Source organism: Parus major, chromosome 15, assembly GCF_001522545.3.
Source record: "Parus major isolate Abel chromosome 15, Parus_major1.1, whole genome shotgun sequence".
Taxonomy (NCBI): Eukaryota; Metazoa; Chordata; class Aves; order Passeriformes; family Paridae; genus Parus; species Parus major.
The window spans coordinates 167,128-184,231 of record NC_031784.1 but is presented as its reverse complement, the minus strand read 5'-3'; the positions used below and the strand labels follow the sequence as shown (position 1 = coordinate 184,231).

Here is a 17,104-nt window from a genome sequence, read left to right as displayed (position 1 = left end):
CCGGGGCTCGTGTGGCACTGCAGGGAGCTGGGCAGGCTCTGAACTCGCTGATTTTCTGTGCCATGGCACTCCTGGGTGAGCACATCCCCCCTGACAACTGGAGGAAAAGCTGCTGAGAACAGCTACACATTCTTGGTGCAGTGGGAAAACAGGTATTTACTATAGGCGTAGGTTTAAGTCTGTCAGCAGCACATCTTCTCTGTCACTGATTATAGTTCACATGAAATATCAACCATAACTTTCATTGTTTTCATTTTATCAAGACTAAAATAAATCACTTCAAAATATTTTGCCTTCCAGCACGGTTTTGATGAACACACTTTCTCCTGGAAGGCAAATAAAATGACATCAAAATCTGTAACCAGAGAATTTCTATTTAAGATTGTTGGTTTTGGGGTTTTTTTCACACTGAGACATTAAATCTAGGTTTTCAATTGATTTTATCTTTTTATTAAACACAAAAGCATTTCAGCTTTGGAGACTATTCTAAAAATGGTAAATATTTAGAGCCATGTTTTATATTTTCATTGCCAGAGTGCCTCACCTTTAGCAAATAGTGACAAGCACCTCAGGAAGTCAAACAGTAACTGAACATCAGTTTTAAAGAGCAACCTTTCAAACACATTTGTCCCAGCCCTGTGACACGACTGGAATAATCTCTGAGATTTCAGTGTCATCAAGAAATCTGCATTACAAATGCAGAAATGGGAGGACGAGATTCTCTGACATTTGCTAATCTTTGTGTGAAAAATGCAGTTACTGCACCAAGAATTAGGCAGATCTTTTGAATTTTGTTAGAGGTTAAAGCCATTCAACAGGTCCACTATCCATAACAGAGAAAAATAAACTTCTCTGGGAAACTCAGCTGCCATTTCAGAAAGTTTTAGACTTTCAGAGCTTGAACACTAATCAATCTGACTTAAGAAGAAAAGTTTTTTAAAGGAGAAAAGAGAACTCCATTTGTTTCCTTCTCTCTTTTCCTTGCACCTCTCATATGTGTCTGCTTTCCTCTTCTCTTTTTGCAGCCTTAATTTTGCTCAGCAGTTATATCTACACAGTATTACTATAAAATACTTCAAACCATCATAGTTTCTGTCCCCCATAGTTCCTGACATGATTTAATGAAGGATAACAATCAGGAACCAAAATCTTAAATATTAAGCATTTACTTCAAACATTAAACAATTAAGTTCTCCTCTGAATTTTTAACACTTATGCCAACTTCATAAAAACTGAAAATGAACAAGGAAAAACTTTTAGTATTAAAAATCTATATCCCTTAAGTAGGAGAAAGAAAGTGGGAGCAGGACATAAGGGACACCCCACATTACAAACATTTCAGATCACATCTACAGAAGAAAAAAAACACCATGTGATATTTCCTACCATCAGGTAATCATGATCTCTGATTCCAGCCTTGGTAAAGAATTAGAAGCTCAGCTGTTTTGACAGAAATGCCTCAGTGGCACTGGAAATGGTAGCACCAAGTTTTGCTGTTTGTTCTGTGAAGCCAGCTCTGTGTCCCTGAGCAGGACGGGCCAGCAGGAGCCCAAACTGGTGAATTCTGGCCTGAGCCAGAGCCCAGCTGAAGCAGTGACAGTCACCATCCCTTACAGCCACATGGGAGCAGCTCTTTATTGCTAATTTCACTTGTCTGAACCACAAAATCTCATTACCTGAAAGCTGCACTTCCATGTCACCCTGTAGACAAAGTCAACACCAGGAGAACTGGCTCACATACACGATACTGATTAATATTTGATCTATTTTATTTGTAATCAGCAAAAATTCTCTTCTGTGAATCTTGAATCCTTATTTTCACTACTTTCATTATTTTCATATTCATATTTCATATTCATTATTTTTATAATACCACTTTCTCAGTAAGAGGGAAATGACATTTTAATAGAATTTTACACTCACTAAATTATAATGTCCAAGGTAATATTTAATGAGGCATAATCCTGCTAGTCACACTCCCTTGATCTTAATTATAATCTCAGATTTTTTTTTAAATGGCTGCAACTTTTTTGGAACCTTTTCTGAAGGTTGGGGTATATCAGGACACAGAAGGTAAACAAACAAGCAGAGAAACCCAGACGTGTCCTGCTCCAAGTGCAGCTTGGACCAGTTTCAATGCACTGAGAGAGATCCTATTGTCATTTGATTTGGGAATAAATCAGAAAGTTCTGACTCCAGCAGTCATGTTACCAAACCTCCCCTCTTTCTTAATAAATATTAACTTTTTTGGCCACTGGGAGAGTCGTCAGAGACAAATACCTCATTTTTATCAGAGCAGCTCTGCATGCAGCTGGAAGAAGAAGACCCTGGGTTCTACTTCGCAGCTCACCCCAGCTGCTGAATTTTTAATTTCAGGCAATTAAGAAAAAAGATGATAAGTGGAATGTTGTTTAAGATTAAAAAAACAGAAAACAACTCACAAATTGTCTTGCACATGTAACAGAAGTCTTGGAATTAGAAGTGAAGTATAATGTCCAAATAAATTTCTCAACCACTTGGAATTTATTTCAGCCACATTATCAAGGAACATTCAAGCCAGTCAGAAGGAAAGAATATAGGAATATTTATAGGAAAGAATTATAGGAATATTTTTTTAAATTAAATATCCTGGTTTTTTACTATATAGACACACTCCAAGAGTCTTTCAAAGCAATACATGCAACACTGAAATGTTTTTAAACTGTGTGTCACTTCAGCTTAAAGGGATAAAAATTTATTTCCTTAATCTCTTAATGCAGGCTTGTGTATTTCTTTTTTCTAACCTAAATTAATTTCAGTAAATTACGTGATTATAGCTATTTCCAAATCCTTTTCTGAATCAACAGATGTTCTTAAAACATGGAAAACAAGGAGAGAAAGCCGGTGAAAGAAAAAGAATGTTATTCTGAAGAAGGCAGGGATTCTGAAAGAGCCATTTTCAGAAGCCCAAGCCTGCAGAGCAGACAGCACAAGAGACAATTCAGAGCATCTGTGAAATTACACACAGAAATGAGAGTTGACAGTAAAAAAAAACAACCTGACATAAACCAAAAAATCACCAGTGTTTTAAATTTAAGAAGAGCTGAAGAAGACTGTTTAAAATCCCCCAAAATCTTATTTGTAATGTAATTTTGGGAAGACAATGGATCTGTCAACAAACAATAGAGAAAAACACAGATAATTTCAGTCTGACAAACAACTGAAAGCCCGAGGAACCACATTCCCTTTCTGGAAAATTCTGTCAGGAGGCTGGGGGAGAGCAGAGGAAGGTGGAGTCCTGGCTGTGCTCTTCCCCTGCCCGAGCTGCTGCTGCTGCTGGATGAGCCCTCCGTCCCCACTGCCACTCACCCCTCGTGGCCTTTGCCAGGGCTCCGCTGCCTTCCCAGGTACCCAGAGCCTCTGTGCTGGCTGGAGCATCCTCAGCAGGACCCCGGCTGAACAGCAGCAGCAGCTCTGCCACATCCCTAAGGAAGAGCTCCCTGTCCCAGACAGCAGCTCCCAGTACTCAGGGCTTTGAAAAGCTTTCAATAGATCATTTTCCTCTTTCTTGGCCTCAGAAAGAGTAAGGAAAGGATGCAGAAGTTGATATGTAATAATCATTTGCCTATTGAACCTACTCTTTTCCCCTTTGAGAATGAGAAGTGTATTATGTTTAAATCAGTACACTGAGATTGCTGTTAGATATATGTGCATGATTCATAAACCACTGAAAAATACTAATCTGCCCCGGTTACTATGAAAGTACTCTATAATTATGCACACATTTAGTTACATTGGTTCAGATGGAGAACTGAAACTTGTTCTAACTCAGATCTCTCTGATGTTCATTTTCTGCAGCTTGTATGTGATGAACATTCATCCATTTTCAACCAACCATCAACTAGTGCAATTATTTCTGCATGGTTATTAATCATATGGCATAATGAAATAATTTATTCCGAAGCAGGTGATAAAGAATGAGGTGTGTGTGCTGATGTTCACTGCTAAAGAGCAGCAGCTGTCGCAGGTTTGGAGCTGGTATTAGTGCTGACCCCCCTGCAATATGTACATCTTGCCTGGCACAGGCTCAGTGATGGTGTCTGGGGGATGCACCTGTCCAGGAGAGATGGGACAGTAAATAACAATTTTTTTTCCCCAGGTCTATATACTTAACGACTAGAGCATGACTGCAGCAATGATTGCTACCTCAGGACTATGCACTATGGAATATCGATTTTCACCTATTTAGAAAGGGGAGGAAACATTGAATATGCAATGGGCAATCAATTGAGGTCGTTAAGAACAAAAGGTGACTTTCTAAACAGGAGCTATGTCTATTATCTGCACTGGATTAGTGTCACTGCCTTTGCTTTTCAATGCTCCTGTCATCCAGAATAAATGGAGATTGATGACAACTATTAGTCTGTTTGTTCACACTTTCTGTGCTTTGGTACCTTTCTGCTTGAAAATGTTGTTGTGTAAAAAGGTGACATTCATCAGCCACGCTGTTAATTGGTTCAAATCATATGTTGATGAAAATATCAGTGTAGTGCTACTGACAAAGCATAACAGCACAAGAGAAGTCTGGGCCGGGGTGTCAGACCTCTGCAATCCCAGTCGTTAATGTAAATGACTTTACATCAGGCAGTGCTGTACATCCCAGGCCACAGAAAAACCCACAACACCAAAGCACTCACACACAAAAGACCAAACCCTAAATCCACTATGTACTTCTGAAAAAGAGAAAGCAAGAGACATTGACAGTGTCCTGTGTTTCTTAAAACTGAGTATCTCGAAAGGAGCTTGTACTTTCACATCTTAATCCTCTATCCACTGTCTCTAACCAGAAAGAAGAATTAGTGCCAAATTATGAACAACCAAAACAGAAAACTATTAAGTGAGGTATTGAACCTCTTCAACAGAGGATTTACAAACATTATGGAGTTCCTGTCCCAGGTAGTGATCTAATGCTGAAAAGGATGCCCAAATGCTGAGAAGACAATGGTATATTTTAGTAGAATATATAAAATTTAGGTCTTTAAGAGACACAGGCATGAGCAGGACTCAGGGAAGTTTTACATTAAATGACTGTGAACAGATCATTATAAATTGTCAAATTCCTGTAGAGCCAGCAAGAAGGTGGCAGTAATCAAAGGAGAACTGCAAAAGCCTTTCTGTCAGCAGCTACCCATGTGCTCTATTTCTAATTAGTTAAAAATACACATACTGTTTACATGCACACAAGGATTTCACATACTGTTAGCAGAGGTTTCCAACTGTCTTTGGTATGTTTCCATATAATTCAATCTAATTTATTTCATAAGGTGAATTTTTTAAGCTCTGCAGACTGAGTTATAAAGTGATCATGGCATTTCACATGTTTGTGGTGAGTTTGAGACATTGTTCTTCTCTTCCCACACAGCTTTTTAATAAAACACTGCCAGTTTGATGACCTTCCCTCTCAAGGTTAATGGTTTGCTGCCTACAAATTACTTTTCATGATATAGCTTGAGTTATAAACTCCAAAATAGTCTTGTGTTGGCTCTCCCTTCTGTTTTAGGCTCAGAGAAAAACAGATTTCGCAGTAACAGAAAGGACCAGAGAAATTAAAAGAGATAATGTTGGCTTTAGCCACTTGTGGTTTTTGTTCTGTAAGAAGACACAAGATTATTGCAGCACCGTGGTTCTGGGGAACAAGTGCTGTCCTGTCATGTAGAAAAGCTGAAAGCCCCTGAGACTGCAATTTACCACTGCCCTGACTCCTTTTTCCTGCATACGGAGCCTCTCAGCTAAAGATCCTTCAGAGACAATAATTAGTGACATTGCATAATTGTAAAGGTTTATAAAGATGTTAATAGTCAGACAATTTATAATATGCAGGCTTTGTTATCATTATGGAACATCTGTTATTTAAGAGCCAACTGCATAATGAACCATGTCCTAGCATTTCTTAATCCTGTCACAGTTTAAGAAGTTAAAAAGAGATTAAATTAAATTTGATCCTGGGAAGTAGCAGAAATATTTGCATTCCATGGAGGGCAGTAAAGCAGAAGGTGTTCACCTGGCAGTTTTCAGATCCTTCACAAATAGATCACATAATCCTTTACCAGCTGGCCCTTCCCACCCTTTAAACTTGGTTTCCATTCTAAAATCCGAGTTAGTCAATAGCTGTGATGTTTTGTCTACAGAGACCATTTTTAAAATCTTTACTTACAGCCACTTGTGCAATGCCTTCAAGCTATTTCAGTCCAATTTTATTTGACACTTAGAGATATTTTTAAAATTCATATCCATTTAAAGGAAAAAAACATATTTTATGAGTTTCCAGGGGATTACTATTCCTCTCTCTTAACACTCTTTTTCTTATTTACATTTCATTTCCTTTTTTTACTGGTGCACTGTGATTGTACATTTCAAGCAACAAAATCCCACCCCAGCCCCATATGTTATTTAAAAGAAAATGCCTAACTGTAGTATCTTAAACCTGTCAAATATAAACTCAGCTCCTGTAATGTTTTGCTGAAGTATTTGATTTACATGGTGTAAGTTTTGTTTTCTCAATTTACTTACAGCAACAAAGCCCAGGGTTCCTCCAGCTCTGGCCTGGAATATGGGTCTGGTTTTACTTCCAGGACCTCTGGGAGCAGATCAAGCTTAGAGCAAAACATTGAGAGAATCAGCAAAGGTAAAATCAGCACAGCAAAGAAACCTCCCCAAAGCAGCACTCAGCTCCCCTCTGTGTCCAGAGCAAAGGCTTGAAAAAAGCAAAGTTAGAAGTATTTTTAAGTGACTACATCTTGAGAAACCGGCCTTGTTAAGAGGTCTCAGCCTGGGGACTCCTCGTGCAAAACTGCAAAGCATCCAGATTTTCTAACATGGATTTGGACATGACAGTGCCAAGCTGCCCTCCTTAAGTAAAATGTGCCCTGAATTAAGCAAAATTTCCAGAAGTGATTAATCTGATAGTGGCACCCTAAAATATCAGCTTAGAAGCATCAGTGACCTATTGTGAAATAGATGGTGTTAAAAGATTCAAAGCTTTTAGAACTGGGTGCTGCAGCTCTGCCATCAGAGGAAATCAGTCAAATTATCAATCCTTTTACCACTGTGCAAAATTTATTTCAGTTAAAACCTCAAGCCTTTCATTATCTAAATTAGAAGTATACTGTGTTTATGGAATTTGGAGATTAGCTTGCTGTTACACACTGTAGCCTTACTTTGATGCCTCAGGATTAATATTCATGAGGTTTCAGACTATTAACTACACATGTACAACATCTAACAGGAAACATATCTTACAGAGTTCAATTATTGTACAATGCTGTTCATTCTGATTTTATCTTTCATTTTTCTGTGGATTCCCATGGAGTTTTCATAAAATCAGTGTTTTAAGGTGTTTGTGGCAGGTTTATTGTATTGATGGATTTGGCCAAAACTTGGGCTTTCAAATCCAAAGGATACCTTTCAATTTCTTTTTTATTTTTACTAGTTTTTTATGAGTGAAAACTTTCAACCTCAGTTGCCTGAAACATCTGAACTTTCAGCAGAATTGGAAATCAGCAGAAACTGTTCTCTATCAGTTCTGACTCTTGTCCTTTTCCAAAGAGTCCCAGAGACATGAAACCTTTGTAAACTCTGGGTCCCACCGATAGCCAAAACCACAAAACACCCTGAGCTGCTGCTTTTTTGGAATTCCAGGTAAGACCCAAACCCAAAAGCCATGGAGCCCTTGTCCCACAGGAGCTGCTGAAAAGTTTCTGGGTCTTTCCCTCAGTGCAGGGGAGAAAGTCATGAACTGCACAGCAATAGCAACAAAAGGCAATAACAAAAGGAAATGTCAGAATTTGAATTGCAAACTATACGTGAGCCTTGACTGCTAAACCTAAATCCAGATTTGAACATTAAAGGTTTGAAGTTGCTCTGCTGGGGATAGAGGTTGCTTCTGCTCATCCTTTAACAACCCACTGGGCACCCCAGGTAGACTGTGGCAACTCTCAAAGTTCACAGGATCCATGTGAAATATTTATTATTTCAATAGAGAATAGGTATCAAATTACTCCCTATGTAATAAAGATTTCTTTTTCTGATAATTATTGTGCAGTAATATAACTTTCTAAAACATAATTTCTAATTACATTAGATTAATTTCTCCTGAAAACAAACGATATTTCAGACCCTACTGTATAAGCTCTAATTCCCACTTAAATCTCTGGATAGAGGAAAGTTCAGAATTAATATTTTGACATTATTTAAAGTAAGCAAACCTGCAACAATACAGAGCAGCTGGAATATGTATGGAGAACACTGAAGCCCAGTAGCAACATCTTCAATTAAATAAAATTTAAATCATTAGCTTCTTAACTTGCAGCTTGCCCCATTAACCATGGGTAGTTGCAGGTTTCTTCTATCAGCTGACTCAGGAAAAAGAAATTCTCTGATTTAGTAGATTTATTTGCATTATAAAGAACTGAAGTTTATATTTTGGTTTTCATTTAGCAACACAGGCTTTATAAGGGCTTAGACTAACGTGTATACCACACTTAAATCTGTAATCTAATATATGTTCAGGAAAAGAAAAATCACAGTGAATAGTGGTGGTGGCTGCTGTGGGAAGGTGAGGAAATGCAAGTTGTCAATTCCAGATTATAAATCAGACCCCTCAGTTGTAGACAAAGAGAAGGAAAAATTCAAAGTTTCACAGGGAGCAGGAGATCTCCATGAGTTTAAGCCATTTGCAAGGTCCTGCAGAGCTCTGCTGCACTCGGGGGTGATGGGACAAGGACACTGAGTCATGTACCAGTATCCAGGGCTGCAGAGATCACACACAGCTCTACAACGTGAACATTAAAACAACTGAATTCCTGAAAGCATTCTTACAGGATTCTGAGACAAAAATCCCTGCAGAAACAGCCCAGATGAGAGCAGCTCAGAGCTCATGGCTCAAACAGCTCCAGGTCAGAGCACTGCTGACCTTCTGATGGAGCCATCGAACAGCTCCTGGCCAGAGCCAGAGGTACTGACTTCCAACAGCAGCACCAGCCATGCACAGTCAACCCAAATAAACTCCTTCATCTATTATTAACTTGTGACAGCAAATTATAAGCTTCATTTGGTTTCTTATGGACCCTGATGCTCCTCAGTCTTCACCCCCATCTGACCTCTCCTAAATTCACTTTTTAAATCTGAATTTGAAGTTACAGTCCCTACCTTAGTGTCCAAGCAAACAGAGAAGGTACTTTCTAACTTCAGTAGAAGAAGAAGGTAGTTTGTTCATTTCAGGAATAAAACTAAACAAACTTGTCTCCAGTAGGATTCCTATGAGTAATTATTCCATACATTTCCAATTTTTCCAGGTCTCTGGTAATCTCAGAGTCACTACACCAATTTATAGGCATGTTCAGGCTAAATCATCTCAAAACTCTCTCATTTCCTACACATGATTTAGGGCATGTGACGTGAGCTGGGTATTTAATTTTTGCCATCGTTCTACCTCAGCTCTGGTTTTTACTTTTAGCCAATAAATCTGGCTAAATTCATTTGAAATGTGAGAGCAAAGCTGCATCACCCTGCTGGACAGCACAGGCCTTCCTGCCTACATTTCCTTCAGGCATTAAGAACACATTGCACTTTCTCAAGTGCATAGGAACTGCAGAAGCTCAGTGAATAAACAATAATTTGTTGTTCATTTTCAAAAAAAATATAAAATACAGTTCTTTCATGCTCACTTCTAACATAATGTTTAATGATATGAAATACTGAAGTATTTCAAAGGATGCTCACTGCTGCAGATACTCCTGTTGCCCACACTGCTATATAATTTTGCAGTAATTTACTACAGAAATCTCTCTTTGTTCAGGCAGTGAGCTATTGCTGAAACACCAAAAGAATGCAAACAGAAAATAATGTGCATTCCATTGAAGGCATAAATAGGAAGTTTCCCTCACTTTCAGACTTGGGATTGACAGTAAGAAGCACAAAGATAAAAGAGACAAACTGTGTTTTTACAAAGTAACTCTTTTACAAGGACTGACAGTTGTGATGTTTCTCCCAAGCCATAATGTTCTGTATTTACTGTTGCATTTCATTTTATGGATTTTTCCCCACATTGAATTCAAACAGAATAAACAGATCTTTGAGTTACAGCATTTAACATGGTCAGAAAGGGACTTTATAGATTAGATCAATTCTTATTTCTTATCCACCTGGATTCATAAAACACTCATATTGGCTCCACTACTATACTCGTTGTGTTTGGTAGCTCAGGTTTCACAATCCATTAGAAGCTAAAGGAAGAGATTTTTGTGGGAAATATTGAAGTCACAGGACTTTCACAGTGCTATTCTCTCTTCTTCATGGATTTACTCTAAAGAATTTTTAGAAAGTTTTCAGTATCTTATTTGTATCTAGATACACATATCAAATAAAATCCTTCACTGTAATTAAAAAAACCTGTGATTTCACAGTCAGCAAAGTCAATAAAAATACATATGTATTTCCATAACAAAGCAATATTTCCAGTTAAAGCATGGAAAAAATGGACAAATTAGATGTGAGACAAGTGAAATGGAAAGGAAGTGAAAGGGTGGAAGGAATCTGGATATCTCCAAAGGGTTTCTGGTAAGACTTTGCCCTGAGAAGTACAACAAAGGAACAGTTGGTACAAACTGATGCAGGTTTCTAGAGGGAACAGACAGACATGACTATTCCAGAGCAGATTCTAGAACTAATTATTCCTTAAATATTAGAATTAGATATTAGGAAATGCCATTAAATATATAGTTGTCTCCCTTAGATTCTGAGAACAATTTATTAACTGTCTGCAGTCTCTATTTTTCATAGGAACCTGAAACAACAGTGGCTTGAAACACAGGTGGAGAGACACAATTTCTGCCTTCTCTTGTTACTTGCAGGCCAAAATTCATCTGCTTGGATTGCTTCCAGTCTGCTTCTCAATATGTATGAAGGAAGGAACAATGGTGCCTATGATTTAATAAAAGTGATTATCTGTAATAAAAAGCTGTGACCCTTCTGTTATTCATCTAAGTTAGATCTGCACAATAAAAAGGAAAATATTTTCCTTCTCAGCCTTTCCATCCTGGCTGAGAACATCACGGCTCCAAGTGAGAGACCGAGATAAACCCAGGATCTGCAGTCTGAGCACTGCTGAACACAGAGATGTAACTGGAATTCTGACCTCATTCTCCAGGTCACATTCAGCAAACATTCCAGTGGGCTGAGCTCCTAACTATGGAGAAAACTTGTATGTAATGTGTCTGCCAGCAAAACAAATAAACCAGTCAACAAAGTTTCAGGAACTGGGCACGTAAATCCCGTGCACTTTGTTGTGATTTCTTTTTTCATACCCCAAAAAATATTTCAAATTACAATAGTAATTGCAGTGCACATTGGATCAAAGAATAAAAATTCCAGTTTCTGAGAAGCAGGTAAAGGAAATTTCTATTATGGGTCAAGACCAGTGCAACCAACATTTTGAGGCTACTACAGTAATCTTCTATGTATCAGGAAAACTAAAAATTATATGACCCTACTACTCCATTTTGCAATAAAAAGACTGTTGATCAAAAAGTACATAGTTAACAAAATCTGAGCTTCCCAAAAAACCCCACCAAAACCAAACAAACTCACTAACTAACAAAAAAAAAAAACAAACAACCAAGGAAACTAAAAAGCACTGGAAGATCATTTCATACCATTAAAAATAAAAAAATAATGCTACAAATTGCTTTTGCTCTGGGAATTTTAAATGGTCTTGGGACCAAAAAAGGGCTCCCAAATGAACAGGATGCATCAGAAGGATGGTATGTGCTTACCTGAATATAGCTTTAGTGATGCAAATTTCTGCTTAATTATGCTACTAACAATTTAATTACTAACCTATGCCTTCATTGGCAGCCTGGGAATTGTACTGCCTCTGAATTTCCTGCTGTACCTTGATTTCTTCTCTCCTAAAATAGCAGGATGGCAAAGAATAAGTGAATCTGTGCCCTTCCTTGCTCAAGCTGCTGGCATTTCATGGAAAGGTTCCGCTGTGAATTGTGGTCCAGGACTGTGTTTAAAACATGCAAACAACCTTGGCTGAATTATAGCTTAACAAACCCGTTTTCTTCAGGAAAAGTACTCTTCTTTCATTCTCATGTTGTGTTGATGTTGACTCAGAATGATTTTTCAAAAGATATTCAGGTCAATCCAATGATTTATTTAATTCAGTTCATGTGTTACAGCTCTGAAAAGGTGACTTTCATCATCTTTTTAAAATTACCACCTTCATATAAAAGTACTAAAAAACCTGAGTAGGAAACAGCACAGTTATAGTTCATTTTAAACCATTCTATTGAAAATACTGCTAAATTTCAGCCCCAGAATACTGAATACAATACAAAGTATAAACAGGGTATTTTAACTTTTTCTGCAGTTTCTACAGAAATACATTACACCTTCCCAAAGCAGTCTGGATAATCACCCAGAGTATCAGGGATTTAAACACTCTAACCTTGTCAAAGGTAGATGTCATTAACTGCTGCTGAACAAGTGTCTCTTTCATCTTAATTGATCAGCTCCTGAGGTGTTTTTGGACAAGCAGAATCCCACATTTTCTAGCATATTTAAGAACCTTCTTACTCCTTTATCATCATTTTGTGTTTTGCTCAATGTCTCACTAGAGCAGTAAGTATTAAATATTAAATTTTATGTTCATACCAATATTAGGATTCATAGCATTTTTACTCTAATACTGATTGCCTTCATATCCAAAAATTAGTAACTTAATATTAAACTCACACAACCATAGCAATGAAAATTAGAGGGAATACTGTATTATTCAGTGTCCTGGCACAGTTACTCAGGCTGTCACTGAGTTACACAAAGGGAACTTTGAGCAATTGGCTCGAGAAATGTGTCAATATTTAAACTGAAAAGAACACAAAATGTAAAACGGAGGGTTAGGAGTTCTTGCTGAACACAGGAGCCAGAAGATTTTGATTTATAGCCCATTTCCTTTGGTAGACATTAGATACTTGTGTGCTTGAGGAAAGAAAGACATCTAAACCCAAGTGGAAATAAGCTCCAGCCTGGAGCTGTATCCATTATTTCCAGTGCCACCTCCAATAACTGGCAGTGCACAGCCAGGACCAGGCTGCTGCAGCAAAACCGGGGCTCAGCCAGGAACCAGAACACTGCTGGATGACAGAAATGTATTTAACAAAACATTGCCCACAGGCAAATCAACTTCCTCAGTATTTGTGTATCAATCCAACTACACAGACTGAAAAGAAAATGATACTTGCCATAATTCCAGGTGCCAATTCTGCACAGGAATAAAGGGAGAAGCCAAAGCTTCAGTCACATATTCCTGTTGATAGAAAGCAAAGTCTGCCCGGTCTCAGCCTTTCAAGGGGGAAAGCCCTGAGATCTCTGAGCCAGGTGAGGGTGATTTCTGCTGCTGCTGCTCTTAGGGAAGGGTGGGAAGAGGAGGAGGCAGTGCCTTCCCTGGGGAACCCAGAAAGAACCGGTGCTAAACCTCCCCAGCCTTTCCATGCCCTGAGCCCAGGGAGCCCCAGCCCTGCAGAACCTCCCCGGCACTGCGGGATGTCCGGGCCAGAGCAAGGGACCAGAGCAAGGGACCAGAGCAAGGGACCAGAGCAAGGGACCAGAGCAAGGGACCAGACGGATTTCCTGCAATTTGCTCAGGGAAAGGCTGAGGCCGTGCATTCCAAAAATCAATAAAGGTTGAAGTAAGACATAATATGCTGTAATATGTGCAATCCACACAATATTGCACTTGATTAAAAGCGTGGCTCCTCTTCTCTGGGAAGCCTTCTTGCATACATCTTTTGTATTATCACACCAGACATTCAGACTCTTCTGAGTTTTTGGGTTTTGTTGAGACTTTTTTTTTTCTAATTGTTTTGGGGTTGTTCTTTTTCTGGCAGAGTTTCTCTCCCCCAAATATAAATCCTGAAAAGAGTATCGAGCACAAAATGCAGCTGAATCTGCTGAATCATGACAAAGCATATTTACTAAATAGATAAAAACACCCTTCACACAACAATATACTGATGAAGTGGTAAATAAATAAGCAGTGCAATTTACTGGTTTCCTCTGTGTGCAATATATGAGGCCATAACTGCTTTGCTAAACTAACTGTGTCCTCCTAGAAAGATTTCCAATATCAATTACAGCACTGACTGCATTGCTACTAAATAGAGTTCCCTGTTGTGTTTCCTTGATTATATGTAAATATTTCCTAAATTAGACTTGTTTCAAGCTCCATTTAAAATTTAGTACAATTGGATATTGTGTCAAAATCGTGCAAGATAGAACATGATTACAAGGACCAACAGTCTAAGATTTATACCTTTTACTTTCAAATGAAGGGAAAATAATTTATTCTAGGTAAAGTCATTTAACAAAAATGCATTAGATGCTTTGGGTTTATGCTATAAAAATTATGCCATTTTTCTAAGCTATTAAAAAATAAATCTGAAGTTTAGCTCATGTGAGTCCCTAAAGCCTCAGATATGGTTCCAACAATAAATTAAGAACTTTAAAGTGTGATGTATAGCAAGATGTTTTCCCATTGCTCAATAAATTAAGCTGTTCAGTTGACAGGAATTTCATATGTAAAATAATGATACACGGAGGAATATATTAATAATACCCTGAAGTTATTAACTGCCCACCTCAAAATTTCTGGATTATTTTAAAGATGCAAAACTCTCACCTTGATGTATTTTACTGTGTTAGAATTCTGTCATAATCATCTTTTCTGAGTGCTGAGAGTCCCCAGAGAAGTGCTGGGAGAGCAGTAGAGGATACTGGAGCAATGGTTGCCAGTTCACAACTGAGATGCTTCTGCTTAACACACTAAAAAAGAAATAAGAAGCTTCAATTAATGCAAGATTTATTTTCTTTCTATGAAAAGGTGTTTCTAATCTATCTCTATCTCTATCTCTCTCTCTATCTCCTCAGAACTTAATGGTCAGGTGCATTGTATTTTATCTTCTGTTAACTTTATTCAGATTTCTCTGCTAATATGGAAGCGTCTCACAATGTTATTACTTCCTCAAAATAAGAAAGCTAGGGGGAAAAAAATCATTGGTTTTCCCCACATCCTGAAGGGTTTGGAAGATAAGCATGTGCTAAGAAGTTTACTTAAACTTTAATACATCCTTTAAAATTTTACACCTTATGCCGCAGGAAATACAAATCAGAGTTTTAACACAGCAAAGTCTCATTGTCAGCCATCTAAAGATGCCAAGTAAGCAGAAAACTTCTCAGGCTCTGGAGAAATTCTTGATGTTAATATGAGAAAATCCAAAATGAAATTCACCTTTAGAGGAATACCAAAAGAATGCTAAAAATAGTTTTTGGATACTGATGGTCTTCTCAATGAACACTGACATTTTCATAAATCCTTTTAGATGTGTTAAGACCATACTCAAACAAAGGGAATAAAATTGTAACTGCAACATTTGCTAGTCATCTCACCCATGTTTTCCAGTGTGACATCTACTTTGCATTTTATACAATTAGCAATTTATTTTCTAATCCAATTGAGACAACTTTTATATAAATGTTGAATGGGGCTAACTAAATTATGAATTAAATGTCATCTTTCTGATGAAATGCTTCCATTTTGAAATGCTCAAATTTTTCTGAGACAGAAATATGGTGAGCAGTACAGTCCAGGTTTTGGTTTTTTAAGGAATTTTTTTTTTATTCTTCAACAGGCCTGAAAATAAATTATAAATACACAGGAGTTTGTGTCTGTGAACATCTACTTAAAAAACCTCGCAGAATATTTCCTGTTTAAAGCTGAGATTAACTGAAAACGATCCCATTCCTCAACAGTTCAGCTTCATGATGGAACTGCTAAAAGCCAGGGAATTCCATCTCCTCTGAGTCAGAGGTTCTGGATTAGGAAATGCAGCATCAGCAGTAGGACCCAGGAGCTGCTCGGTCTGAACACAGATGGTTCAGGACACAAAGGGCAAAGCCAGGTCTCAGCTGCTGCCAAGGAGCAAAAAGGAGCTCCCCAGTCCTGAAAAGGCTCCCAGGTCAGGTCAGGTCAGGTCAGGGTCCCCAGCCCCTCACCAGAAGGGGACGGCGCCCTGGCAATGCCAGACCCCAGCCAAGCAGAGGATTCCTCCTTCCCTCGTCCATTCCCAGGGCTGCACACTCAGCCCCACGGCTCCTGTCCCACCGGAACAACGCAGGGAACTCCTGCAGCTCATTCAGCTTCTCCTTCTTGGACCTTGCTTTTTCCAGAACAGACCTGACACACTGAAATTTCATTTCTGGGAGTGCCATGTGACACATCAAGGGGACACTTCAAAAATCGTATCAGACTGAGTGATTTGGTGTTTCTAGGGATAAAATGCCTTTTATTGGAGTGTCACTGAAGACTAGAGGGCTTTTTTTACAAACATCTTTGTAACAAAAGCCTGTGCAAGCGACCTAAGGGTGCCAGGTGCACGGACACATTGAGCAGCTTGGGCATAATTAAACCCCCTGCTGCTCCCCTGCTGCTCCCTGCCATCAGCAGCTGCTGGTTTTCTTTCTGAAATAGAACCACACCAGCTGATGGCTCCAGGAGCAGAGAGCTCTTTGACAACATCTCATCACTGACTTTCCATCTGAAAAATGTGAAAATGCCAAACCTCACTTCAGAGAAAGCTGAAGAAGAACAGCACTGCGTGGAAATGGTGATCAGAAAACACTGGTACTGACAATCCCAGGCATCTATCAACATTCAAGAAATTATATTATTGAAAGTTTTCTTTTCTGCAAAAAGCATAGGAAACCACAAAAATTTTCAAATTCAGACTGTGAATTGCAACTATCTTAGCTATTCCTCTTGAAAAAAATATAACTTTTTTCTGTTGAAAGATCAATACAGAAACCTTTCTGGAATGTCAACATACTACAAAGCTGTATAAAAATCTCTTTCACATTGCTCATTTGAAGTTTCTGATTCACCCCTCTGCTTATCCATAAGAGTTCACATTTTTAGAGATTTCACATCCCCAATTTTTAGAATTGCTCTTCCCTTTACAAGGAAGTTTTGGGCTGCAGTGAGATCTCCTGTCTGTCTTCTCTTCCCCAC

General features: G+C 38.4%; 1 long non-coding RNA gene across 1 annotated transcript in view; it reads right to left on the bottom strand.

Moving 5' to 3' along the window:
- Positions 1-16,805, bottom strand: part of LOC107211441 — a 34,435-nt gene extending 17,630 nt beyond the window's left edge. The window contains exon 1 of the long non-coding RNA XR_001524183.2: positions 14,720-16,805. This is a non-coding gene — a long non-coding RNA (uncharacterized LOC107211441). The remainder of the gene's footprint in view (positions 1-14,719) is intronic.
- Positions 16,806-17,104: the final 299 nt, after the last annotated feature.